This window comes from Nipponia nippon, unplaced genomic scaffold, assembly GCF_047370975.1.
Source record: "Nipponia nippon isolate SJK-2023a ecotype South Korea unplaced genomic scaffold, ASM4737097v1 scaffold_1, whole genome shotgun sequence".
NCBI lineage: Eukaryota > Metazoa > Chordata > Aves > Pelecaniformes > Threskiornithidae > Nipponia > Nipponia nippon.
The window spans coordinates 140,728,702-140,756,192 of NW_028262290.1; the positions used below are offsets into that span (position 1 = coordinate 140,728,702).

Below are 27,491 nucleotides of genomic sequence, written 5' to 3' on the forward strand. Positions count from 1 at the left end.
GGAATGTATGCACATGTAAAGGCAAGGCTATTTAAAGATGCGTGGTATGAGAGAGTTTTTGCTAATTTTATATGAATCTGTCTCAGAGTTATAATAGATAACCTCAGTTTTGGCACCACACAAATGCTTTCCATTTCATTTTTTTTTTTTTAAATCAGTCAATCATTTTATTGTCAAACTACAGTGAGTACTAATTTTGTCTTTGGTTTTGTCTACCAAGCAGTTATATTCCTGTCTTTCACTTAATTTCACAAATCAAAATGTTAGTTTCTTGATTTAGCCAAAGCAACTTCACAAGAGGAATGCTATGCACAAAACTGACCCAAAGAAGGACTGTTTTATACAAGCGTACAGCTTACATACATTCTTTGCTCATACCACAATTCATTATATATTACTATATAACAGACTTGCCTTGCTCTCGTTTGAGATTAGTTACTAAGTGGTACATTTTAAAAACAAAATGCTGCAAAAGGCCAGCTCTCAAAGTGATGACACTGAAGGAATTTCCTACCAAAGGGAGGAAACGAATCAGAACGAAGCCGCAGGAGCTGAGAAGGTGGAGGGGGAAAGCCCTACCAGGCAAAGAGATGATGCATCCTCCAAAGATTTTATAATCTGGGGACAGATAATGCAGGAGACAACCACAGATGCAGACAGGCAGGAAGGGCAGAAGCAAATGGTAAAAACATTAATCAGACAACACCTAACTTTTCATCAGTTCTGTTCGAGGAGCCAAGGAGAAATTTGAGTGGTTTGATGGATGATTATAGGGAACGCCTCCTTTGAGCCTGAAGTACTTGATTGAGACAGACATTCTCTTGTCAGTGCAGCCTGTGCAGCTATATCCCCAAGTAACTGGGGTAACTTATGCCATGGCAAAAGACAGTTGCATCCCATCTGTTTGGGGAACCACATCTCCGCATTGAGACGCCCTGCCAGCAGTGTCACATGCAGCAATAGCAGGCAGCACTGTTTCCCAGCACCCATGCAACTTTCTTTTTTCCCCAGCACATGGTGGCAACCTGGCTTTTGCAGCCTTGCTACCAGTGCCACAGCCAGCTATTTTGGGGCTGGTCCTAGCACATCACCCTGCGTGCCACAGGACTCAGCTCTTAAACTGAGACAAAACCACCAGATCATTCTTATTTCCATCTGCTGCAGTGATGATGGTGAGCATTTTACAGAATGAATGTTTAATTGTTATTTGGAATAAGACTTACCCTTTTTGGAATAACTCTGATTTGCAATAAGGGAATGAGCTGGTGGTAGGAGGGTTGTGTTCGCCAGTCTCATCAACAAACATCACCTCCTGGAAGTATCTATACAATGATGTAATGCTAATAGGTCAATTTAATTTTCATTTAGAAAAGCAAACACCATGCCTAATATAATTTTCGGTGAAAAATCTGTAATGAAAGGAACCAAATCAATTTCAGATTTTATTGGGTTTTTTTTTTAAAAAAAAAGGAATAACAAGCTATATGTAAATATTCACATGTAAAACATTTCTAGGATAAATATTTCATTTAACTTCAAAATGAGATGAGTGACCTTTAGAGAATTGTTTGGCTACATTTCCATTTTTAATTTGCAAGAAATATTAAAAGAACAAAACAAAGCAAAACTAGGCAGAAAGTCTAATGTACTAATGCTTTTCTAATTCAAAACAGGTAGAAAAAGGCAACTCTGCCATATTCAAATTGTTACTGTTCTGCTGACAATAGCACAACTTCCAGCTGTCAAACGGCTTAATTCGCTATCTTATTTATTGTTCGATTTCAGGTTCTTTTACAAAGAAATTAAATTATAAAGCCCAAAGCAAGAACACATAAATATGCAAATAAATAAAGATTTTGCACTGCAGACCATGGGCAGGACCCACGCTGGAGTAGGGGAAAACTGAGGAGCAGAGAGGAGCTGCTACAAACTGACTGCAAACCCCCATCCCCATGCCCCTGTGCCACTCGGGGTGGGGAGGGAGGTGGATGATTCAGGAATGAAAGACTGAAGCCGAGCATGGGAAGAAGGGGGAGAGGATGGGGGGAACATGTTGTTTTCATTTGCCTTTGTTTCTCACTACACAAATCTATTTTACTTTGCAGCTAATTAAATTAATTTTCCCCAAGCCAAGGCTGCTTTGCCCATGACAGTAACTGGTGAGCAGTCTCCCTGACTTTATCTCGACAGCTGAGCCTTGCCATCATATCTTCTCCCCTGTCCTGTTGAGGAGGGGGAGTGAGCGAGCGGCTGGGTGGGTGTCGGGCTGCTGACCAAGGTGAACCCACCACACAATGGTCACTATATTAACCTGTTTTTCTTTTAAATTGGCTCTGTGCTTTTCTACTTATCACCACCACCACATTATTTTAAACCCACCCACCCCACCCCACCCCGAAAAATAAAGCTCCTTATTTTATATAGACCAGCTTATTTCTACATGTTAAGTTTCTGATACTGCCAGTGGAGTGGGAGTCCGAGAGAAAACAGCAAGCTTTAAAAAACATAGTTTTTAAAAGATGCAGATGTACATTCTACTAAATCTGATAATTTAGGGTATCAGGACTTTTATATATTAATATAGGCAGAGAGGAAAGATGATGCCCAAAAATACAAATAAAAGAGCAAGACTATCTAACCTTCAGCTGCAACACATCAAAACAGAAACACTGCTCAGGAATACCAGTTGGGAAAACAAAGGCAAAGAATGCCTACGAAAAAAGACTTATAAAGGCAAAGGAGAAGCTGAGATCTTTCATACAATTGTTTCATTTTTGTGAAGACCAACACATTTCTTGTCACTTGTTCAGCTACAGGCTCCCTGTTCAAATATTACTCTCTTCAATGATGAGACAGGCTTGAAGTCTCTAGTCCAAACTTTCTAAGAGTTTGTTCTATTTGGAATTTGCTTCTGAACCCCATCTAGTAGCTGTCAGTGGGAATGACAACATCCATGGTGAAAAGGGTCTGTAAGTGAGCTGAAGGAAGGAGAAACAGGGGGTCTTCAGAGAGTTTTAAGAATGTGAATGAGCCTGGAAAAAGGAATGGTGAAAACACAATACAGCCTTATCGGTAACTCAATCTTAAATGCTTATATAATTTGTTTACAGAGCTTTCAAAGTTCACATAAAGTGTATCTACACCACAGGAAATCACACAGTGTTATTTCTACTATTGGCACCTAACTCAGTGCAACAAAAAACAAACATGCTCTTATTTCTAATGACTAGAAAGACAAACAAAACATCAATCAACTCCCATTTTTAAGATAGGTCTGAGAGACTCCTACATCTGACACCAAGATGACAGAGCTAATTGCCAGTTTTCATCATAGCCTACAATTTTAAATCAACAGAAGCAAAATTTAAGTGTTCAAACCTTACTCACCTGTCATAAATATAGTTCAAGAATTTCAGCTCCAGAGAACTACGAAGAGCCTTGAAGTTACATAATTGCAAACGTCACCAGGTAGGACAGTACAGAAATCCCACTGTAATTCCTTTCCTACTCTTTACACAAAAGGAATTTAAAGAATTACCAAATGGTTACTCTCTCTGTTATGCAATGTCCCACAAACCCATCCTGAAAAGGCTAGGCTGATCAAGCTCAGAAAATACCTACTGCCTTCTTGGTTATTTGCTTCTTGCTGGATGCAGTGGAAAAAAACTCTCATTTCATGTAACAGAAACACTGTGCATCCACTTCAGCCTTGTTGAGATGAACATATACTTTTTGGCTATTTCACCTGGATCGGTTCACCCAAAAAGAACAAAAAAAGAAACAAAACCCCCTTGTACCGGATGCAAAGTTCCCCTTAACAGATTATCTTAGTCAGATGGATCAAATTCCCTCAGTTTGTCCCAAAGGAGGATGAATTACAGTGCTTTATATTTGTGTTTGGTTGATCCTAGAAAGATCACCATCACATATAGTACTTGATCTCTCACAGATACTCACTAGTTCATCCAAAAAATCTAAGGCAGATAAGGACCTCTTCTGCTAACCAAAGTCTTACTCAGTAATATTACTCTTGGGATCCAGTATTCTTTGGAAAAGGAAAAATACAGATTGGCTGCTCATTCCTTTTCAAACATATACAGTTAGTGGCATAAGTACAATCCCTGAGCAATTAACAGTGCAAATTGTGTGTTCCTGCAACACTCATTGCTATAGAAGTCATCATGGTTGCTGCTTCAGAAACAAAATTTACTGAGATGAGTAAGGTGATCGGATCTGCCTAGCACCGTTTTAGGTTAAGACAGAGCTACACTGGAAAATACAGGTGAAACATCCCCACAGTGTAAGGACAGCCCCCCCGGCCTAAAAACAACACAAAATGCCAAGTAGGAACTCAGCAGTGCCTGCCACTGAGCAGACAAATGCACCACACAGTCCTGGCCCTAGCTGGGGGCAGCATGGACACATTTAAAGAGGGTTCAAAGCTGTGCAGGACACTGCTTTAGAAAGCCAGAGCAGTATATTCTAAATCATTGGTTGACAACAGCTGCATTTGTTACCCCCTGACTTCCAAAAACCTCCCTCACAAATTTGTAAGTTTTCTTTATTTTCCAAATGGTTATACAGTGTCATCAAGTGCCATAAGCAATCACATCTACATAAATCTTCAAACTCAGAAGGATATCAGCTCTCTTAAAAAAAAAAAAAAAATCACACAAAACGCCAAAATTGCATACAAACAATGTTACGGGGAAGGAAAAGCTAAGCTGCACAGAATAAAATGTCCACATGGCAACACAAGAAACATTAACAGTGTAAAGATGCAGTAGCCAAAAAAAAAAAAAAAAAGAAAGAAAAAAGAAAATCCAAGATTGCACACAGTCTCAAGCACCAGCTATTGCGTCAGCTCCAACTCAGAGACAAACTTTATGCAACCACTGGTCACAGATTCCTCAGTCGTCCCCTGCCTGCTTTTAAACTGAGATTATTTTTCCCCTCAGCCCTGACCCAGCATCAATTCCACAGAAGCCTAGTTAAATTATCCTACAATTTTATTTCTTTAAGGTTAAAAAGTACAGATGTCAATTATTGTACATTTGAAAATGTCAGTCAAACGAAATGCCACAGCATGAAGAAAACAAGAAAAAAACACATGGAAAAATGAAGTCAAGAAGTATATAGGCTGAATATCGCACCTCCTGAGCTCCAGTGGCAAAGCCATGCTACTTCTCATGAGGTTTCTCTTTGGGCAAGCTCATAAACAAACCATAGCCTAGGTTTCAGGAATATCACCTCTGCAACCTCCCTGCTGCTTGAAGTCAGTCAATCAGCAACAACTGTCAACCTCCTTACATATATTGAACATATACATTCCTACAACCTCTTGCACATTTGCCTGGTTTAAGTTTTGCTTGTGGATGCTCAGTTTAATTCTCTGAGTCAGGCTTATCCAGCAGGGAATACTGCTTCTCTCCAGCTTGAAGGTTGCCACCCTTCTGACGAACAGGCAAACATTGCATCAACATCCTTCAACACGGTGTGTGTTCACTGCAGTCCTACTGACACCACTGTGAATCAGCCCCCAGAGACATCGCAATCTGCCTTCGGACTCAGTGAGGCATCTGTCAGCCCCATGTAAAATGTGCTCTTCCTCCCAAGAAAACTGCACAGCTGCTCAGTTAGCTTCTTTTAAACGTGTTCATTCATTTTGAACAGGTAATAAATCAATTAATCTCACACCTGTACAAGAATGAAGCAGGTACATCATCTTTATCTGCTGCTGGTGCTCCTATTCAGGACTCTTCCTCTCACGTGAACTACCACAAACTACTATGAAAAGTTCATGTTACTCTGTGTCATGGCAAATTTTCCTCCAACAGGATCTGAAGTGTGAATACACAAATAGATATTATAAGGAATCTACAGTAATGTACACACATTCAATATCCCATAGGTGAAGAGGGAAAGAAAATGGGAATAGACTTATCAACAGGTAACAGACAGAGAGAGCCCAAAGAATGTTCTCCAGTTTAAGCACAACAGAGAGAAAAGAGGAATAACAGGACTGAATACAAGTATGTACATTTGTAAGGATTTTTTAAAAGCTGGATGAAAAGGGGTCAAGATCTGAAACCAGAAGAAATTGTACTCGGTTTTGTAGCAAACCCTATGAGCAAAAAGCAGGCTAATTACTTTCATTTCTTAAAGGCATCAGGATATAAAGTCAACATTCAAAAGACCCAGAACTCCTTCTGGCTCTTCTGAATTCCACATAAACAAATAATTAAACTGAAAAGCAATACTATGTGATTCAGGGATTAAACAGATTTATTACATTTGCTACTTATTAAAATTTCTAAGCTAAGATTTAGTAGAAAGGCTGACTATTTATCAGCTGAAAGCTGTGCTTCACTTTCTTTTCTACAAGATCTTTTATTCCAGTCCAAGCTGACAAATAGCTTGTTGGAAATCCAGACTTGTCTGACATGGAAAACTTTAGCCACTTAGCTCAAGATGTCACACCCAAAGGCATAAATTTTAGTAGATCACAAGTTCCAAAACTTCCAGTCTCCAAATGGAGTTATAAACTGAGAATTAAACTCGCAGGCACAGGGGGAGAAATTTGACAAATGCTGGTTTTGAATAAATTCCAGAAAAAACTATTTCAGAATGTGTGCTGTGAATAATTAAACGAACTTTGGACGTGCTCTGGAACTAGCCTGGCTAGCACAGGAGTTTTAGTTCAGTAGCACAGAACTCTGAACAGAAACACACCACAGGAGGCTTCCACAGGAATTTCTGATCAGCACAGGCTTACAGGACCAAATTATTTTCCAGTGCCTGACCCCTTAAGTCCTTGAGAAGCTGGGCCAGATACTGCAAAAAACATGCCATGCCATCCCAGAATACCTGCCACATTGCAGATCAACGTATTCTTAGCAGAGCCACAGTGAACAAATTATTAAAAAGACATCTATCAACTAATGCCGCAGCTAGAAGCACACCTCTGTCGTTAGGTAATTTCCTTGTTTACAAGTATTAACAGGAAAAATTCTCTTCAGCTAGCAACATCTGCATCCACAGGCTGATGCAGCCATCAGCGCAGGCAGGGCTGGGACCGCCAGTTCCACAGCCCCTCGTCCCCAGCAGCTCCCAAGCCCTCGCCCCGTGGGACAGCCTGTCGCGCTGCCGGAGCATCTCCAGATGTTTCACTTCCCGAGTGCAGCGGAGACCAAAGGAGAGCATCTTCTGTGTTTTGTGACTGATTGTGAAATCTGATTGGTTTTGAAACTGCCTTGAGTTAGCAACAGCAAAGCAGTAAAAGAGTATCCCTATTTCTGAGCAATAGTGTGGTTAGCTGTTTAAGACAAAACCCAAATTTTCAGTTTTCCACGAAAAGTCATGAGTTTGATCTCAGACTAGGAACAAAAGTCAAAAATGAAAAAATCTAAATATTTTTATAACATGAAATTGTATCCTTTTGTCAGTTTGGAGGCTTTTTTCCCAAAAGACAGACAAAGGAAATTTCACAATAAAAGCCCCTTCTAGGATGAAAATGGAAGATTTTTTGCAGTATCAAAACAATGCATTTCCCCTTCTTTTTCTCCAACAAAATAGATATTTCAATAAAACTGTCATGTTCCCATGCTTGATCTATTCTTGATAGTTTTAATGGAAAAACCCGTTTCATTGCCAACTTTTATTTGGTTTAAGAAGTGTGGACAAACACTTCAAGCATTATTCTAGAGCTGAAAACATCTGGTTTAGTTCTCATTTTTGCCTCTGACTCTGTGTGTATCCTTGCCCTTAAGATTTGTCAGCCATGCCGCATCATAAAACAGATTATCCCTCTCTGTTTGTAAAAGAGCTAACACAACAGGATTCTAATCTGAACTGCAGTCTCCAATGAGAAATACACTACATCAGTATTTTTATTTACATTGAAATTGGAGGGTGTGCCTTATATGTGGTACTGGCCACAAATGAAAGGATTTTCAGTATAGTGCAAAGCATAGTGGAAATCAAATTCCCCATTCAAGATTTTTTCTTCAAAAGAACCTTCTACTCAAAATATTATATTATTTCTATGAGCATTTCATCATCCCCTGTGCTATACTCCAAGAAATTATCATTCATCAGGATTATCTGTTTCTTCGTATTGATTTGGTTCTGAAATCTGTAACAATCAACACTCAAACCCGTGAAAAGCAGGGTATTCCAAGGGGGAATGACAGCACCCAGCTGCAGAGCAGATAAAATTATAATACAGTTTGCTACTAAAAAACACATCAAACTGCCTAATACACAATTATCAGACTGACACAATGAGGTCCATAACATACATAGAGAATAACCTAGGGCAAAAGGGACCACTGACATGGTTAAAGGTATCTGTAGAGGAGTGAAATGAGTTAAGAAAAGCATAACAAAACCCCCCAGAAAATCCTTTCCACCTTCCCTGACTCCCAGTCCTACCTGAATTATAAGTAATGACCCTAAGTGCTAATGCACTCAGTAGTCTAACTACCCTTTTACTACACAGTTTAACTGTCATTTTTTTACAACAGAAATAGAAAATAGATTTAGCCATAGCAAATTAATGTCTACAGTGAAAGTGCATTTGCATTACTGACTGTATAAACACTTGCAGCTAAAGTCAGACCTCTTCCAATTGTGAATACTATCTCTGCTATTTACGGACCACTCAGGAACCCGAGCAGGGACGTTCATGCCTTCAGCTACCGCTCAGGAGCTCCAAGAATGTCAGAGGCTGGCTATTCATCTCAGTCATTTGCTTTTTTATAAGTAGCTATACAACAAATTACACCTCAAATTCTTGTTCTTAAGACATCACACTAGAGTTAACATAGCAATAAATGTATTCTTCAGGAAAAGATAACCTTGAATATGTGGTCACATGGTAAATTTGCAAAGGAATTAAATTTTATTGCGTATGCTGAGTAATTCTGAAAGGGAAAGTATATTAAATCAACATATAGATTGTATTGTATATATTCATACTTATGGGATGGCTCTGAAACTGACATTTAAATATTCATATTTGAAAAAAAAAAAAAGGCAGCAAAACCAGTTCATTTATATGGAAAAAAAAAATTCTTCTTCCCAGAAATTAATAAATTATTCCACAAGATATTTGAAAAATAATCTTAGAAGTATTGCCAAATACCTGAGTTATTATCTTCACGGCTCAATAATCTAGCCAATAACATTCCTTCCTTTCAAACCAAAAGAAAAATACCAGTGAGGCTGGAGACCTCTCTACCTTCCACCTCCCGAGGAGACAAATGTTCCAGAGGCATCGTGCTGCCCCCATCTCTCCCACACATCTACAAGTAGAGGGAAAGTGGGAAGGATGGGGGAGGGAAAGGCAGCTTTTTCATGAAGGAAAAAACACTTATCAAAACTACATATTATTACTATTTTTTAAGTTGGTCTTTTACAATGCACTTTCCATTAGATCCATCTAATAGAAAACAATTTTAAAAACAGGATAGGCTTGGCAACCATCCATCAGACACCAGGGGTTTATTATAGTGTTGTATGCACTGTTTCTAAATGAGTAACTGAAACATTTGAAATAAAAAAGAAAATCCCAGTCAATTTATTGGTACGTAGGTTTAAGAATCTCCAGAAACAACACACAATTATAAAATTATGTTAATATATTAAGGCTTTTTGGCATGTGTTTTGAGAGTTACATTCCTTTCCGTCTCATAAGAGGCACTATTTTAGAAACACATCCAAGAGTCACAAAAATATCTGCCTGATTTTCACGTGCCCCCATCCATCCAGCTGTAACACAACAGGCTTCTGTGGCCGTGAGACACTGCTGAGTAGCACAGGGCTGTAAGAAAGTGAACTGAAGAGGATTTTATTACCATAGGCACCTTTTACCATGGTTAGATGGCTCACCATGTAGCCACTTTTCCCGTGGTCTCCTGCACAATTTCTGTTCAGACAGATAAATATTTTCCCCTGTCTCCTTGTTACTCTTAAGTCACATCTCTGAAGAGCTGGCTGATAAGCTTTCCAGTATTTCAGAAACACCCTAAAGAGGTGCTGGGCTCAACTTGTTTGCTCATTTATGGGCAGTGCACAACACAGGAGGTGGCTGGGCATGCAGGGATCATCCCTCTGAATCACACAAGGAGCCCATCGCTGCTGGACCATTGGAGTTCACCTGCAGCTGAGGTGCTGTGGGCTTTCCAGATTGCTCAGCAGAGGCAGCAGACGTGCAGATGTCTGCCCTGGAACGGCTCCGGCTTAAAGATGCATTTCCAGTACAAAGCTTGCATCTCACACCATGGAAAAACGTAGCACATTCAACATCTCTGCATACCCTTAGTCTGGTGGAGACACCAATCCCACACCAAGTCCAGACTGTCTTCATTAACTGCCCAAGAGCCAGATCAGTCGTTCAAGTTTGTGAAGCAGCTTTTTCAGCAACATTAGCATGATCAAAATCCAGAACTAGATGCAAAAGAAGTAAAGTGATATATAAGCAGCCACAGATTTCAATCAGTGACCCACTCTGAAGCTTCTGCAATGTCTCACATGAAATTATAATAGATGTATTAAAAGTCATAAGCTTCACAATGTTGAGCACACTGCATATCCTTTCAGTGCTGCATTATTATCATGTTTTCTCTCCTTTTAAGGACTACAACTATTTGCTAACTCATCATGCTTAATGAAAATCCAGTTTATAGCATCTCTCAGAACTAGGTAGTCCCAAATTGAGTGATTCTGGCAACTCTAAATTAACAGTGAGCAAAGCAGCAGTGACTGTGTCTCCTTTCTCTCAACTACATCATTATACTGAACCATGAAGAATGAGAAAGCCCACAACAAAGACATCAATTTATGCTCAACTCTCACTCTATGTTTAAAATATTTGAGGAAAGAACAAAAGCATTGCTCATTGAATACTGAATGGCCTCAAAATTCGCAGTAAGGTTTAAGACCATGCTATACTTACAGATGAAAAGCTGGACATGAGCCAGCAATGTGCTCTCACAGCCCAGAAAGCCAACCGTATCCTGGGCTGCATCAAAAGAAGCGTGGCCAGCAGGTCGAGGGAGGTGATTCTGCCCCTCTGCTCTGCTCTGGTGAGACCCCACCTGGAGCACTGCCTCCAGCTCTGGGGTCCTCAGTACAAAAAGGACATAGACCTGTTGGAGAGGGTCCAGAGAAGGGCCACGAAGATGATCAGAGGGATGGGACACCTCCCTTATGGGGAAAGGCTGAAAGAGCTGGGGTTGTTCAGCCTGGAGAAGAGAAGGCTTTGGGGAGACCTTATTGCAGCCTTTCAGTACTTAAAGGGGGCTTATAAGACAGATGCAGAGGGCCTTTTTAGCAGGGCCAGTAGTGATAAGACAAGGGGTAATGGTTTTAAACTAAAAGAGGGTAGATTCAGACTAGATATAAGGAAGAAATTTTTTACAATGAAGGTAGTGAAACACTGGAACAGGTTTGCCCAGAGAGGTGGTCATGGCCCATCCTTGGAAACATTCAAGGCCAGGCTGGATGGGGCTCTGAGCAACCTGATCTAGTTGAAGATGTCCCTGCCCATTGCAGGGGGGATGGACTAGATGACCTTTAAAGGTCCCTTCCATCCCAAAGCATTCCATGATTCTATACTTCACTGAAACAATGAAAAGTTACATGAATTATTCCTCAAACGTAAAGCTTAAATTCTCTTTCCATTAAAAAAAAAAAAAAAAGGGAAAAAAAGTGAGATAAGTTTTTCTATCTGGAAAAGATCACAGCATCTCCCAGGCTACAGCCTCACCACTTCACGTCAAGGGACATAAAACAAATCAAACATGAATTAATGTATATCTTCTTCCTCAAAAAAACCCCAAACCCGAAACAAACCAGAACAAAAAAACCACAAGCAGAAACAAAGGAAGAAACTGGCTCATTTATTTTGCTCACATTTATGCAAACATGGTAACTGTAATGACTGAGCTACAGATTTTCTGTTTTTCTTACAACACCAAGTGCTGATGAAGAGTCTTTTCTTGTTTGAAATCCTTCTCACATTGTGACTGTGGCTAATGCTGTTCTCTAAATTTTAGAGTAGCACTGGTAAAGTATGGACTAAATTGAGAGTGATTAATTAAAGTAAGACATGAAAAATGCACCAAATACAAACTCACCTAAATAGCATGCTAAGACACAGACCTTACCAATTACACTTTTAAACCAAACCAAGTCACTATGCTCTGCATTTTAAGGAGGTTTACACAAAAGAATCAGATACATTTCCTTAGTGCACAGATTATTCTTATGTGTTAAAAGCATTGCCATGAACAGAAAAAAAAAACACAAAAGAAACCCCAACCTATTACCATTTTAGGGAAGTTCCTGTGTTTGGGAGCTCTGCTGCTGCAGACTGAGGTTACCCTGGCTAATGTTCTACCACGAGAAAATGTCTCCCACTTGCAATTTAATTGCAGTTCACTCTGCAGGATTTGGCTTGCTCCTGATTTTCTGTTGGAGTGGTTGGTGCTGTTGGAGTCCTGTTTAATCCAGCCCTGCAAGTTGAAAAGATGTGTGCAGCCTGTCAGCTTGCAGAAAAATTAGTCTTAAGGCTAAATAACTTTGAGCAAAACAGAAAAACACCTACCAAACTTTATTATATTGGAATGAAGAGCTTTAAGAAACTGGATACTCTTATTTGAAGATGACTATGGATAAATCAAACAACACATCTTGATATGATTTTAATTTTTCTTCCAGTTGTTTTCCATCTCTTAGTGTGTCCTTCTATGCTGACTTTCCAGAGCTAGGATAAGTCTTCAGACAAATCCTGTCCTCTGCTTTGTGTTTCCCATCCTGACCTGGGATGAATCTGCTTCCTAATTTCTCTCTCGTTGAAAGGTCTTCATCAGTGTAAACCCAGCTTTGGGCGCTGCGCATCACCCAGCCCTGCTCCTTATGCTAGGGAAGATTTATCTTCTTTTTTGCCACATTCAGGATGCTTTTGGAATGTCCTAGCAAGATGAATGGGCATTGCTGATCTGATTGTTTTGTTGATTACAAACACAGAAAAGATGGGAAAAAAAACAAAACCAATTTGTACAGATTTTACAGCTGGATCAGGAGACTTCTCTGTTTAGCCTGCCAGCAATGGAGAATGTGTGACAACAAGGTTACATAAAAACTAATCATATTGGAATTTCATTATCCCTAATGTTTCCCCATTGACTCACTTTCTCTCTGCTTTTTTTTTTCTTTTTAATCTGACCTCTAGCTAAGTTTCTCAACTGCGGTCAACAACAGCCACAGTGCTGTGCTCTACTGATTGCTGAGCAAAAAGCCTTCACCTCTCCATACTGCCTCACTGCTGTCCCCATTTCTTGATGGTCAGGTTTTACTTTGGAGATACAGTGTACTACCTGCTATCAGGCCTTTCCCGCTGAGAAAACATCATATGAAAGAGAGGGGCCAAACACCTGTACCTCTTACCTCTCATTTATCCACTCATCTACCTTCGTTTTCTCATCTCCTTGCATAAGCACAGAAGCATTTTGTATGCCTGTAAAACAAATGGCCAGTGAGGCAATAATGCCGTGGTATTACACCATGGACTTTCTTTTAAAATGCCTTACTACTTAATAAAAAGACAAAAAATTCTTTCCCCTTAATGATGACAGCAGAATCCACAAAACTGGTAAAAGGCATGGAAGAAAATGGTGTGGAAGGACAAAGTAATTTAGAAAAGGATGCACTGCCTGCAGTTTAATATTGTGTTGTCTATGGTCTCTATGGCAAAGTAGATGCTGCAAGATGCCTAACAGAGGTATAATGAACAAGTCTCTTGATACACAAATGATGGGACTTTGCCACAATGTTGAAGAATTCAAATTCCCTGAAGCTGGGAAGAGTGTAATTAAAGAACACAATAGAGGAGTAATTTCAGGGAAGCACATGGGGAAGGAAGGCAGACAGATGGGAAGAGTGATGCTCTCCACCACACAAAACAAAGGAGAAGGAAGTTTAATAATAGAAGTATTTTATTTTTAAACCTAATTCAATGAAGAAAGGGGTGAAAGGAAATATGAATGCTCACAACCAACTTGGTACGTGCTCTACCTAGAGATTCCTCTTGGTAAAAGCAAACAGTGAGACAAGGCTGCTTGAGAGGCAGGTGGAGACCCTGGAGAAACACAAGCCAGCTCCAGTGCTCGGAGTAACTCAGGGACACTCCTCAAACACCAGCAGGGCAAGATGGAAGCTGGAGGCCTCCAGAGCAAACCAGCCCTCAGGTGGAGAGAAGAAGTTGCCAGTGCCCACTGTCCAGAGTGGTTATATGGACACCACTGAGATCTACTTGCTAAATTAAATCCGGAATTTAAAAAAATAAAAATCTTTTCTGCATTTCCAATTTTGCAGCCAGGCACCTAGTTGAATGCTCTAATAGATAATGCTTTTTTATTGCCATCCCATAACCTTGTCTGGTGTAAGAGTAGCCTCCATGGAAATGGGCAGACACAGGATAAACCTAACCGCAGGGTGAGGGCACGCAGCCCTGCAGAGACTGCCACCCCAAACATGGATTTGGGACTGTTACCAGCTGGGACTGACATTTTCCTCATCCCACTGTTAAGACTGGTTTGAAGGTAACAGATGATCCCTAAGCAAGTACAAACCATTGCCCCTTCTACAAGCAGAAGTCAGCAGGAGGAGAACTTTTGACTCCTGGCACAGTGGTGGCCGGCACACCGTCCTGCTGTCAGCAGCACAGCTGGTATTGCAGCCTAAGCATAATTTGCCTCTGCCTGTTTCCCCGTCCCTCGGCCTTACAACCAGAACTGCCTGAATTCAACAGAAAGAGTTAGGAAATAACTGGTACTAAAATGTGGCAGAGTGGTTTAAATTATTCTACAGTATCCTTCAGTGGTTAATCTGTCTCCCTGCACAACATAGCGGGTTCCTACTTTTAATTCTTAGAAAGATACTTTTCTTTTTATTTTTTTTTTAATGAACTTCTAATATTTTCATCAGCTTTCAAAGAACCTCTGTGGCAAGAAGGTACGCTTCCACTTAAAAACTCCATTTTTCTAATGCTAGTAGCCACACTACACACTCTTTAATGAGCGTCACTAACCACAACAGAGGCACTGTCTGAATAATACAAAATCAAACTAGAGGTATATGAAAAACCTCCTGTCCCATATTCAGAATCTATAGAGGAAGTTTCAGATTTGTCTGTTTAATACCCTACTTGGGTCTTTTAGATGACAGAATAGCAGAAGACATGAACAGAATCACACCAATTCTGGTGGTTTGTTCCACAAAATTTACTTTAAAAGTCCTTCCATTGCATATACTCTCTAACTTCAACGTGATGTAACAAGCTGTCTAGAGGGAGTAACAAGAGAACTAAAGACTGATGTTTTTCTTGTTTATCTTTTTCTGTTTACAGCTGAGATTATTTCTTCATTAGTTTCGTGATAAACAACTTCACATTTTTCACTACTTTCAATGACACCATGAGCGAGGTTTCTTTTCACAGAAACACAGCAAAACTTTCAAACAAATAAAAAAAAAATTAAAAAAAATTCATAAGAGAATTCACTGCTGAGAATTATATATGTGATTGAAATGTTCATAGCAAATAATCCACAGTCAGAAATGGTCTTTCTGCCTGTTTGCTAATAGAAAACAAAAACTTATAAACATGTATTTGAAATTATTTAATAAATTTGTTCAGAGAAAGTGTCTATGAAGCTTCTGAAGAAAAACTGCCTGCTGTCAATACCAACCTGATTCCCTTTTCATTATTCATACTGCGACACTGTTCACTGAAAAGAGACTTATTTATATCTGTATTTAATCTATAAAGAAAGATGCTCGTACTGATGATTAAACAATAAAGCCTTGAGGACATGAGAATTGAAGCCAAGTAACTCTACAGATATATCAAATGTAAAAGTAGTCTCTACATAAATTAAAAAAATATTCATTTCCTGAATTCCTACTTATATATTTCATATATAAGTATTAATATTGACCATAGAACTTCCTCTATTTTTATCTTGACTTACTGACATTCCTACACTGAGTTATGAAAACTAGATTTGAAATGACTCATTGCACTGTTATTTCATTGTTTTTTCAAACACAAAACCTTTAAAGCATTTCCTGAGTTTAATGGAAAAAAATATACATAGAGAATTAATTTAATGTTTTTTAAAAAATCGGAAAAAAAATCATAAAAAATTAGATAGCATCATAACACAGAAAGCATCATAGATAACTGCACCACTGAAGACTAGCAGAAGCCAGGACTCCCCAGTCACTGATATTAGGCCAGTGCTTTAGCAGCTCCATCACAGTAAAAATTCAGCCTGGATCAGGCACAAGCACATTTCTGTCACATTAGCCAGAGCACACAGTAAGAGGTTACCCGCTCTACACCAACTCCAAAAATGAAAGAAGCTGATCTGGCCTGAAATCTGCTGGAGATCTTACCTCTTCAAATATTTGTTAGCAAACTTATGTTGGTGTGTTACTTTTTGATACCTCTATGGTAGTTTCTGGTCTTCCTGCTGTTACCTTGACTCCATGACCAAAGTAATGATTCAGGAAAGGGTAGGTAATATATGATCCAACAGCCAGAAGCTGAAAATTGTAAAATTGAGTCTTGAAACAAGACACAGATTTTCATCAGTGAGTATAGCTAACTGCTGTAACAATCTTGCCAAATACGGTGCTGACCATTCCTCTACAAAAATTAAAATCTGATAGCTTTTAAAGCATATACAGACATACGCAATAAATTTACTGCTTTCCTTTGTTTTGTTGGGGTTTTTTTCCCCTCTTTCAGGGACATAATTTTTTTTTACAGTAAATATTCAAGCCTACTGACAAGAAGTTTGCTGTCCTCATTAACTTTTTGTGTTCATCTTGGAAGTAATCTACAGTGATCCATAGGCCACAGGCTGAAACCTACTTCTCCAGTTTACCCAGAAGTACTGGATTTGATCAGTTGATTAGGTCTTTTCCAACCTAAATGATTCTATGATTACTGCATGGAACTAAATTACCCATATTAAGCCTGAAGTCAGATGACATGCTCAAGCAGTCCCCTAAATCTGAATCTGCCAGTAAATCTGAATTAAAGCATCCAAGAAATTAAAGAATCCCGTGAGTTCCAGAAGAGGAAGTCCCAGCTGCATATCTTCTCCTGCCCATTTAATACAACTGGTATGTCTCCAGCTTTCCAATTTTTGGTGGTAGGTGATAATCTCACTGTTTTATTTGCTGGCAGTTTTTCAGGCAATATTTCTTCTTTTCTTCCACTGTCCTGAACAGCTCCTCCTTTCCTTGTGTATGTCTGACACATACATCGTAATCACATGCCTTTAATCACTCCCTAGCTCAACTACTGAGCTCTTTAACTGCTCCTACAAATCAATCCTTTGAGCTTTCCTCGTTTCTTCCCTGAACTCATTAGTTTGCCAAAAACTTTCAGGTCAAGACATGCCCAGCTAAGAGCTCCCATTCCAAATCTGTCTCAGTGTTGGTAAAATATGCAGTTAATTTGGGGTTTGGGCAAACAGTTGTAGATGAAAATCTGCTGAAACACAGGAAAGGTCGATTCCCTCTTTTTTGAGCTTTCACTAGTAATTACAGTGATGACCTTTGCAACATGTGTGGTAAACAGATGCAGAAAGCAGCCTTGTAGCAAAGAGAAAAAAGAAATAAAGTTCTTAAAATAAAGAGAGGATCAAATTCTGCTCGCACTTACATAAAGAATAACTCCAAACTTTGGACAGCAGAAAGCAGTTTGGTGCTACTTACTGAACTTGGGTCTTTTCCTGGCAAAAGCAGTCCAGCACCACAGCAAAGTTATCCCAACAGTCAAACACGAACAGCTTTCAAAAATGTCTCTCTTGCTGATGGAAAGATGTTTTGTAAAAAAGTTTGAAATCAAGATCACAGATCAAGTAAGACTATAAAAAATACATATATATAAACTTGTCTCTGGCAGCATGTAAAAAAAATAAGGTCATTTTCCAGTAATTTTTATTTTGGAAAAACAAAAGCAGTATAAGAAATTAAGCTGACTGAGTTGAAACAAGATTTAAGTTCTTTTTATTGCCACTAGACATGGCACATGCCAGGAAAAGGGCTCTGTTGTTTCTAAGCTCTTAATCAAATAAAACACAGCTTTTCTGGCCGCTAACGTATACTGCATTACCTATAGATAATCGACTAAAAGACACCTCACTTAAGAATATTCTCAGTTGCGACTTAGGATTTGGAGCAGCTAATGCATGGAGATCCAATAACTGATTTTACTTCAGGTAAGCAATCTTACTGCTCCTTTTTCTAAATAGGATGGGTGACAGAAACTGCAGTCACCCTTCCTACTACAGACTCAAATCATTCAGCCTCCAGCTCCTCCAAGAAATGTGAAAAGAGCTACACTTGATCTCCTACATAGTTGAGGAGACAGCTCTGCTTCCTTCATTCCCTCCTGAGATGGGAGGTTGGGAGACCAATGCAAGCAGCCACAGTTTTGATGTCAGTGTGAAGAACCACCCCTCACACTACGTTACTGAGATTTACAGCAGCTGAGGGTCTCTGAAATGCAGGGCACCCTTCCAAATAGTAATTCATTTGGCAACACATGTTGCCACCACACCAGGAACAGTTGTAAACTCACAAAAAAAGGTCTTGCTAATATTTTGCCATCATAGTTACTACTGCATTGTTTTTAATCAGGCAGAAGGTGGGTTCATCCTGCCATTTGAACAAAACGATGCACAGAAAAGCCTAATCCCCGTATCACTACATGATCAGACCCCACAGCAGTGGGGCAGTGTCTCAGACAGCAGGCTCTCTGCTCTGCCATCCATACCTTTCACTGCCTGGCAGGGTCACAGGTACGTGGAAGAATGGCTAGCTGGGCAGGGTTTGCACAGCACGCCACAGCAATGCTTCTGTGCCTGCAAATCCACTGCTAACAAGCCACGTCTGAATACTCAGTAAGGTATAAGACCTCAGACAAACAACACAGGTGAGAACCAAGTTATCAGCAGAAAAAATGGACAGCATTGTTTTGGAAAATGTAAGAAAAAAAAAGAAAGAAATCCAAACAAAAACATTCACAATTTTACTTTTTATTCTTCTAAAACTGAGAGATCTGAGCCTCTACTTCACATTGTTTCTGACCTAACAAGGAGACTCAGGTGTATGCTCTTCATGATCAATTGAGATTGCTTAAGCAATGCTTACACAAAACTGCAAGAGTTATGAAGCATAAGCAAGCTTCCTCACTTGAATCAAACCGCCAAGTTCTCAAATTTCAATATGACATGTTTATTGCAAATTTACAGTAATGCCCATCTACCCAGTAGTGAGAATGCAAAACTTAAAGAGTTTGTAATGCTTCACTGAAATTTCACTTGCTGATTATCGAGACAAGCGTCTCCAACTAGCAGTATGTCTACTAGGCAAAGAAAAAGCACCCTGACCCTGTAAGAAATAAGGCATCCCCCATAGATCACCCATACCTGTAAACCCAATCAGGAAAGGGCCTCAGAAAAAAAATGATGTTCCACGAGCAATGCAATTGTTTCGCCCTTTAAAATTCACAGCAAAATAAAAGTTGCTCATTAATACTTCTTTAAAGCCTGGAAAACATATGTATATCTGGATGATACTCTCAGGCATATGGTTTAGTTTCAGGTAGTCCTGCGAGGGGCAGGGAGTTGGACTCCATGATCTTTATGGGTCCCTTCCAACTTGAGACATTCTATGATGTGCCTTAACATGCATATACGCACACATATATATGTATAATAAGACACATGTGTGTATACAAGCGTATGCATGTACACATGCCAGCAACATGCTGTCCATAATGTGAGCGACAGTGGCAAGACGAGACTGAAGACCACTGCTTTGGGCTTACTTGGTTCTGCTTGTAGGACAAACGCCAAGCACAGCATCAAGGCTGTTATGCCGCTCACCTCTTCCCCCTCTAGAGATGACAAACAGGGTAGAGAGAAAGCTGGAGAGATTTCCCTAACTCTACTCAGCCACACCTGAGCTTCAGTCTTGACCTAGAACCACACCCAGTGTCTTCACAGAGACTGACTTCCTACATCTGCAGGTCTGGGTAATTAATAGTGTATTAGTCCAATTAGTTTCAAATTAAATCTTTTAAAAACTCACTGAGAATTACGGTGACTAAGCCATGCTAATTAAATATTGAAGGAGTAAGTCAAAATAAGCATCAGGAGAGCTTTTTTCGTGCCCCACTCTCAATGCACAAAGGATTTAAGGCCATTTACTAGATCTCATTAATTGGATCTGTGAGCTTCTGCTTGACCCTTCATTTTTCTTTAACATATTTAGGCTGTATAAAATATGTATAAATGCATGAATATGTAAAGCACCGCTACTGAAAATGGCTTTACAAAGATTTCCTTAGAAAAAATAAACCAGTGAAACCTTTTCTAAAATATCAAAAAAGCGTGACTGCTGTGTAACTAACTTCGCAAAAAAAATACATTTGACAATAGTAATATACCATCTCAAAGCAATACAGAAACACTCTTATTACCAGTGTGCACAATATATAGTAAAAAACCACTCCTCAAAAAATAGCACAATAATTCGTCTCACAATAACCTGAATATATGCAATATCACAGTAGCCCACAAGTGTAGAGTGAGGAGTAGATACAATGAAAAATGAATCAGATGGGTAATTTGACAATAAGCAGAGAAACAGGGAGGATAAAAAACATCAGTGAAAGAGGAAGATGGGATGGAATTTTTTTTCTATAAATATTTATGGCATCAGTCATGATCATTACTCTGTCTGGCGACCCAGCAAAGGAAAAAGAACTAGATTGTGGTATCTTTTGCCATCACGTCAAGGGAAATCCTGTCCGAAAAGCAGAGCTCCAGGTGCTCTGCTCCCACCGCCCCGTGCTCCTCAGGGCTCCGCACCACCAGCTGCCCCCTCCATGCCCTCAGGCAGCGGCCAGGCAAAAGGCAGCGCACAGGGTAAGGGGCTCCCTGCGAAGGTGCCCGAGCCGGGGCCAAGGGAGGAGGTAAGACAGGTATCAGGCCAAGAGAACGGACGATTTCAGCTTACACCACTGTGTTTCTGTTCTTGGTGGCATTAATTCCTGTCTTGCTCCTCTCACCCGTTAATGACTTTCTCAGACACGCAGGAACCAGTTATCTTTGGGACCTCGAATTATGTTGGCTAAGCTTGGTAACATCCAAAAGTATTAAAGGAAACTAAGCATTTAATAACACATCACAGCTTCACAACAACAGGTTTCAGTGTCCCCCTCCCTCCCAACAACCACCACGGCAGCCCAGGTAGCATCAGTGCTATTTCATCACAGGTAAACCTCTGCCCCAACTTTAGAAGCTGTTCTGGACAGGAAAGGGGGTATGGTGATATCCACCCGTCCCCAGAGCTGGCACATCCACGGGTGGCTCAGGGACATTCCCGCGGTTACAGGGAAGTTGCAGGAGACGTTTCCTGCCCTTTAATCCAGGGCTCATTAAAGCCAGTGAGGATGCTACCTTTAAAATCACTGCGAGCAGGACTCGTCACCTGTCTTGCTTCCCCTCACTCTGCACTGCGCCAGCGTAATCCTTCTGGGAGAGAGGAAAGAGCTGCAGCAAACACTTAGGGCGGACCGACTGATCTGGTTACGTGTTTCAAGGCAGCTTGAAGGCTTTGTTAGAAACCAACAAGGAAAGATGTGCTAAGGAAGTAAACAAAGAGGAAGCCTAATATTCATCACATCGCTTCCTTTTTCTCATTACAAGCTCAACTTTCAAAATACTAGAATTGCAAATATGTGCCCAACTCTCATTGATGTTCAATAGGAAAAAGACAATAACCAACACTCAGGCCTTTGAAAATTTATCTTGCACAAAGGTTATTTAAACAAAGGTGATATTTGGCCCTAAGCAGATAAAAAGGCCCAGGTAAGCAACAGGGATGCTATATTCCATTATCTGAGAGTCTCAGCCAGCAGCCTCAGTGTTTAAAGCACTGCTGCAAGAACAAGACACAACGCTGACGTATGGTCTTCACAGAGTATCATCTTGAAAATGAGCTTAACTATAATCCCTCGAGTTTGTGTCCTTTGCAGACCAGGTTGTGACATACATCTCGCACAAAAAATAATAAAGCAATGCTTTGATTCTGCTTTTTATTGCCTGTCTTCACAAACATGATGAGTTCAAAGCCTATGTTGAACATGGATATTTTCATCTGGCCCTGCACTTTAGAATGACTTCACATCATTGAGCTATTTTTCACCCTAAATGATGCTCTGATTCGTTGCAATTTATTACTTATGAGTAAAATTGCAGCTGACCATTAAAAATGCATTTGTGGTATCCTTCAGATTCTCCAGGGTCAGCTGAAATAAAAACATCCCTGCCAAGTGATTTCACAGCCTGCTGTCTGAGCAGCAAGAACGTTTTTTTCATGTTTTAAAAACATTCCCCCTATTTCTGAAATTAACCACTCTCACAAAAAAAATAATTTGACTGAAAAACATCACAGACAAAAATGGGGAGGGAGCAGGGAAGCTGAGCAGGTATGCAAGGAGATGCTGGAGGTAAGCACTTCTCCGCATGGTTCATCTGCTAGGGTCTTTCAAGTCTTGGACTACAGTAATTCCCCCAAGTTTTTCTGAAAGCAAACACAAACCATCCTGATCAGGATTCTCCCGTCTCCCATGTTCATCACTGCTACCCAGCCTCCTAAAATTAGGGTCCAGTTTCTGGCTCTGCTCCAGACTGCCTTTGCCACTTCTGCATTTCAACTCCCAGCTGTGAAGCCTTCTCCTGGCAGCTGGCTCAGGCCAGAGACGAGCTCCACGTGGGCATCTCCCACCCACCCAACACCATGGGCCCTGCTTACAGCGGTGGCCTCCAGACACAAGCAAAAGTAATTATGACCATATGAGAATTTCCATCCCACTTTCATAATCCTGCAAGTGTAGCTCTTGGGTTGGTTTTTTGCCTTTTAAAATAAGCCAGTATTTCTCTGGCATAACTAGAGATAAAAAGGAATCATGTAAGGGCTTGTGCAGCTCCAAAGCCAGGGATAATTGCAAAACATGAGCCTTACCTCACCAGCGTTTGCTTTACTGCACATTTTGCAACTGTGGCCACAGACAAATTGGTGCGTGCTATCTACATTAAGTTTTGATTTCTCCTCTTACTTGCTGTATTCATTTTCCTCTTTCTTTTTAAACAATACATCAACTAAATGTCAACCCTTTTTTTTTTTTTTTTTTTGCAAACTTTTATGTTTACAGTTGCATGTCCATGATGTTAACTACTTCACAGCTAGTAGATATTTGGGACTCTGAGAAAATTTGGGTATTGTTCCATTTCACCTTGTCTCACCGAGCTATGGTATGACTAAAAATGACTGATTTCAATTAAGCCCTTCTTCATTACTATTCAGCAGAACTTATATTTAAATTCCTTTTCCCCCAAAAACTGTTAGTATGCTTCAGTAACTAACTTTAAGGATATTCCCTTGCCAGAAATTGAACTGCAGAGCTTTGTGGTTATTTCTGAGTGTTGTCAGATTAAACTTAATATTAAATTAAAAGCTGTTTCACAATGTCAAAAAGAATGTTCTGTATAATAATCTGCCTTCTGATGGTAATTTTGTATAATTAATGCCACCTTTTCATGCAGTCTTTTGTGTTCTGAAGTTTATTCTGTACTCCCACGTGGAAAATGAGATCATTCAGCATGTGGAGGCATTTACAGAATACAGCTCACTACTACCCATTGAATCAATAAAATACTGAAAGGAAGGGAAAATTATTTTAACATCTCAACTCCATTTTCCATTTAAGCACTATTAGCGTTTTCATTCAAAAGACAGGGAAGGGAATGATGGTAGTTAGTGTTAGAGATCACCACCCTTCACATGTGCTGCTCCATCTCCACATCAGGACACCGAAAGTTTCTGCTGGAGGTTTCTCCATCTTTCATTATAGATGAGCTTGTTACAGTGCTCACTGGAGTAGCAGGCAAGGCGGCAGGTTCACCCCCCAAAACAACCAGCCACCTCAACATACCCACTCTCTATCACTAAATCCACCAGTGGAAGACGACCCACACCACATCAAGGGACAAACACAAATCTACCCAAATCCAGGCAAAACATTTTAAAGCCACGCAGGGCAGCCGCATCCACAGTACTCAGCATGAGCCCCAGACAGCTCGGAAGTAGGACAGAAGACCTGATGCTATCTCCTGATTCCCCATCACGCAGGTACAAGGTAGAACATAGCATGTCCCCTCCTCTCCACCCTGCTCCACACTTTTCCTTGCAGAAACCACACTATGCTATAGATCTAGATAATGGTCACTACAATGGTAAAAATCTCCAACATTAATAATCTCATATTTCTAGTTTTGGAATCTTAGATTGTTTTACAGTCACTTGCCTTAAACCCAGGAGCAATTAAAACCTGTTAAAGCTTTAGCAAGAGTTGGAAGATTTTGGAATTCTCTACATTTACATGTTTTATGTTTCTGACACATACCTAAACTGCTTGAAAAATATCCTCAGAGAAAGTCTGATTCATTTTGTTCCCCTCTGTTTCTCTTGTTTCCAAACAGAAAACTGGCATTTTCCCTGGTTTCCCTAATTTAGCGGGCAGCACCACACAAACCGTGCAATGGCCAGATTCTGATCTACCACAGACAGGTACAACTCTGAAATCCCTGGAGTCGCCTAGGGGTTACACAGTGCAGTGAGCCTATGGGCCAGGTCCGTTCTCACACACATCAGTTTGCACGAGCACGTTCAGTGGGCATCTCCAAAACTGAGGCTTCCTTCGGTTTTAAAAGTACCATCCAGCAGAACTCATAACACTTTTTTTTTACACATTAAAGATCTGCTGGTGACTCAAAGCTGATGATCAGTAAGAGCAGGCAAAACTTTCAAAGACCAAAACACACATCTCTCTTCTGGGAGAGAAGAAACTGGATTCTCAGTAGCAGAAATAAATGCAAAACCGGAATAAAATTAAATCAGCACCTTGAAAATAGTTAAAAGCAAGTTTGCCGAAAGGAGCAGAACATTTCCTGTTGAAATGATTCCTGCTTAAAGAATTTTCTTCCTGGTATTTTCTTCCTCTTGTATTCTCCTCTCTCCACATCCTCCTCTGGGAACATGGGACTTGATGACATCCAGCTACATCTTGGGCAGAGACAGAGGACAAGATTCCCAACACTGTGTTTGGAAGGAGATAAGGAGAAAGCACAGGAAACTGCTTTTACTACTGAGAGAACCTGGTTTATCCAGATGTCTCATTAGCACGGTGACTGGGAGTCCAGCAGAAACCTGTGCAAAGGTCGCAAATGCATCATACTTGCTTTTACAGGTCCACCAGCCCACAGGTTTTACAAGCACAAACCAGGACATACGGTTTACACAACTTTTCCCATGCAGAGGCATGTAAAGAGAACAATACAACCTACAAAGGGATCAGAGGATGCATCGTGGTCAGCTCAAATCCCCCACAGAGCGCAAAGATGCCAACATCTTCTCTTTCCTCTTTGAAATGCAGCACTGCTACAAGCATCAGCTGCCGTAACTGTTTTTTTAGCAAAGCAGAACCTGACATGTGCAGAACAGGAGTTAGTCTATTACTTCAAGGAGGACAGCATACAGGTGGCATGGAGAAGAAAGCCAAAGGAGGCTTTCAATAGCTAAAAAAAATTATTACGTTTTACACGGTTCCTTTCTGTTCTTCCAAACAACCCCAAGCACAGTGACACTGTCCAACCAGCAAGGCTATCCTCCCTCCATGGTGCCAAAGGACCTGGCTAAATGCAAAATAAAAAGCAGTCTGAGTGTGATTTTTTTTTTTAAATCACGTGCCAAGTATGACACCAGCCTTGTGCACAGGAAGCATCTGGACACTCTGGAAAGAATTTCCTGACTTGCTGCGAGTGACAAGCTCAGCTAACAGCTTCTTTCCGTCAGCTACAGAAGAGCAAATTGCTCCCGGGCTGCTTCCCTTAGAAGAAAAGGGGAAAAAAACCCTCAGTATTCTACCTAAAACAAGGAAACAAAGCCACAAAAACTAGTAAAATGGATTTGGCGGGTTTTTGTTTTGGTTTGTAAACATGGACTTCCACGATACGAGGATTTAGCCTGAACTGCACAGCCATGAGAAGGGAGACTTGGAAAGCAAAGCCCTATTAGAATGCGGAAGGACTAAGATACTCTATTTATCTTCCAAAATAAAACTCCTGAAAAGGTTATCAAGCAAGAACAAACAAAAGACCAGGTAAAGGAAACACAGCATCTTACTAGCTCGAGGAAAAAAATACGCAATTTAATCTTTAATAAGCTTTCCCCACAAAGCAAAGTCCATCTGTCTAAATTTCTCTTAAATGGCACTGGCTTTGAAGAATAAATCCACAGCAAGCAGATGATAAAAAAAGCCTCAATTTTCTCAGCCTTCAGGACCTTAAGTTCTTTATAATGCCAAGAATATCTGACCATAAAAGATGATTTTTTTTTCCCCTTACGCCCAGATTTTCATTGGTTTTCCAGAAAATATTGTTATTACCCTCAGTCCTTCCAAAGTAAGTTAAAAAAGAAGAAAGAGCAAATAGCAAGTTGTTAGAGAAGTAACACGAAGACCCACCTGAATCCTCTTAAGAGGGGAAAAAATGCAAGAAAAAAGAGGTAAGAGGCTCAGTGGGAAAACATGACTAGACAGAGGTGGCTGAAAACAACTGGTAAGGTTTAGGAAACAAATATGGATAGTAATGACCTGTAAAAAAATGTGATCACAACCATTCCAATATATGAAGAAGGAGGGAAGTGCAAAAATTAAAAGGTTCCTCTCTTGGGCTAGGGGAGGATCCTGAAAACCTGACATATCCATTGTGGTTTTGTTTTTTTTTTTTTAATTACTTGAGTTTTTTATTCCTGGCAAAACTGAGCCTGGAGTGACTCTTTTGTTGCTAGAAGTAGTTCCCCAGGAGATGATTTTCTTTCCACACGAGCCGTGGCTCTGCCATGCTCCACCTGAACCCCGAGCAGCTCTGGACCAGCTGGCTGCAGCCTGATGTCACCTTCCCTCTGGTGCTCCACCAGCACGTGGAGAGGGCTCTGATGGGGTGCCCGCATGAGCCCGGCCTCGGATGGGGCTCACCACATAGCTCTCAAGCGGGTAAGAGCACTCAACCCTTTCTATCATAGTCCTGCAGCTGCAAAGCTCCCCATGAGTCAGCAGGTAGGGAGAAATTTTTCAGTCAAGAAAATTGGACCTTCTTCGAGAGCTCTTCAGGGCCATGTGCCATCCTCCCCATCTACACAGTGGTACCCATGCTGTCCAACTGAAGCACCAGGGCTGCACCTTGCATCTCAGTGAAGCACTAAACTCCATCTAGAGGAGCACAAACCACCCTTGAGCAGCATCTGTCATACCCAAAGGCGGAACTCTGCTCTCAAGCAGA

At 40.4% G+C, this 27,491-nt stretch overlaps 1 protein-coding gene and 1 long non-coding RNA gene across 4 annotated transcripts in view; both read right to left on the minus strand.

The window, feature by feature from the left end:
* LOC104014041 (putative acyl-CoA dehydrogenase 6) overlaps positions 1-27,491 on the minus strand; it is a 96,347-nt gene that overhangs the window by 37,854 nt on the left and 31,002 nt on the right. The window lies entirely within an intron of this gene.
* Positions 11,966-18,385, minus strand: LOC148057642 (uncharacterized). Its single transcript, XR_015708216.1, has 4 exons — positions 18,194-18,385; positions 17,794-17,888; positions 13,453-13,522; positions 11,966-12,518 (listed from the first exon to the last, which is right to left on the minus strand). It is a non-coding gene; the product is annotated as an uncharacterized LOC148057642 (long non-coding RNA).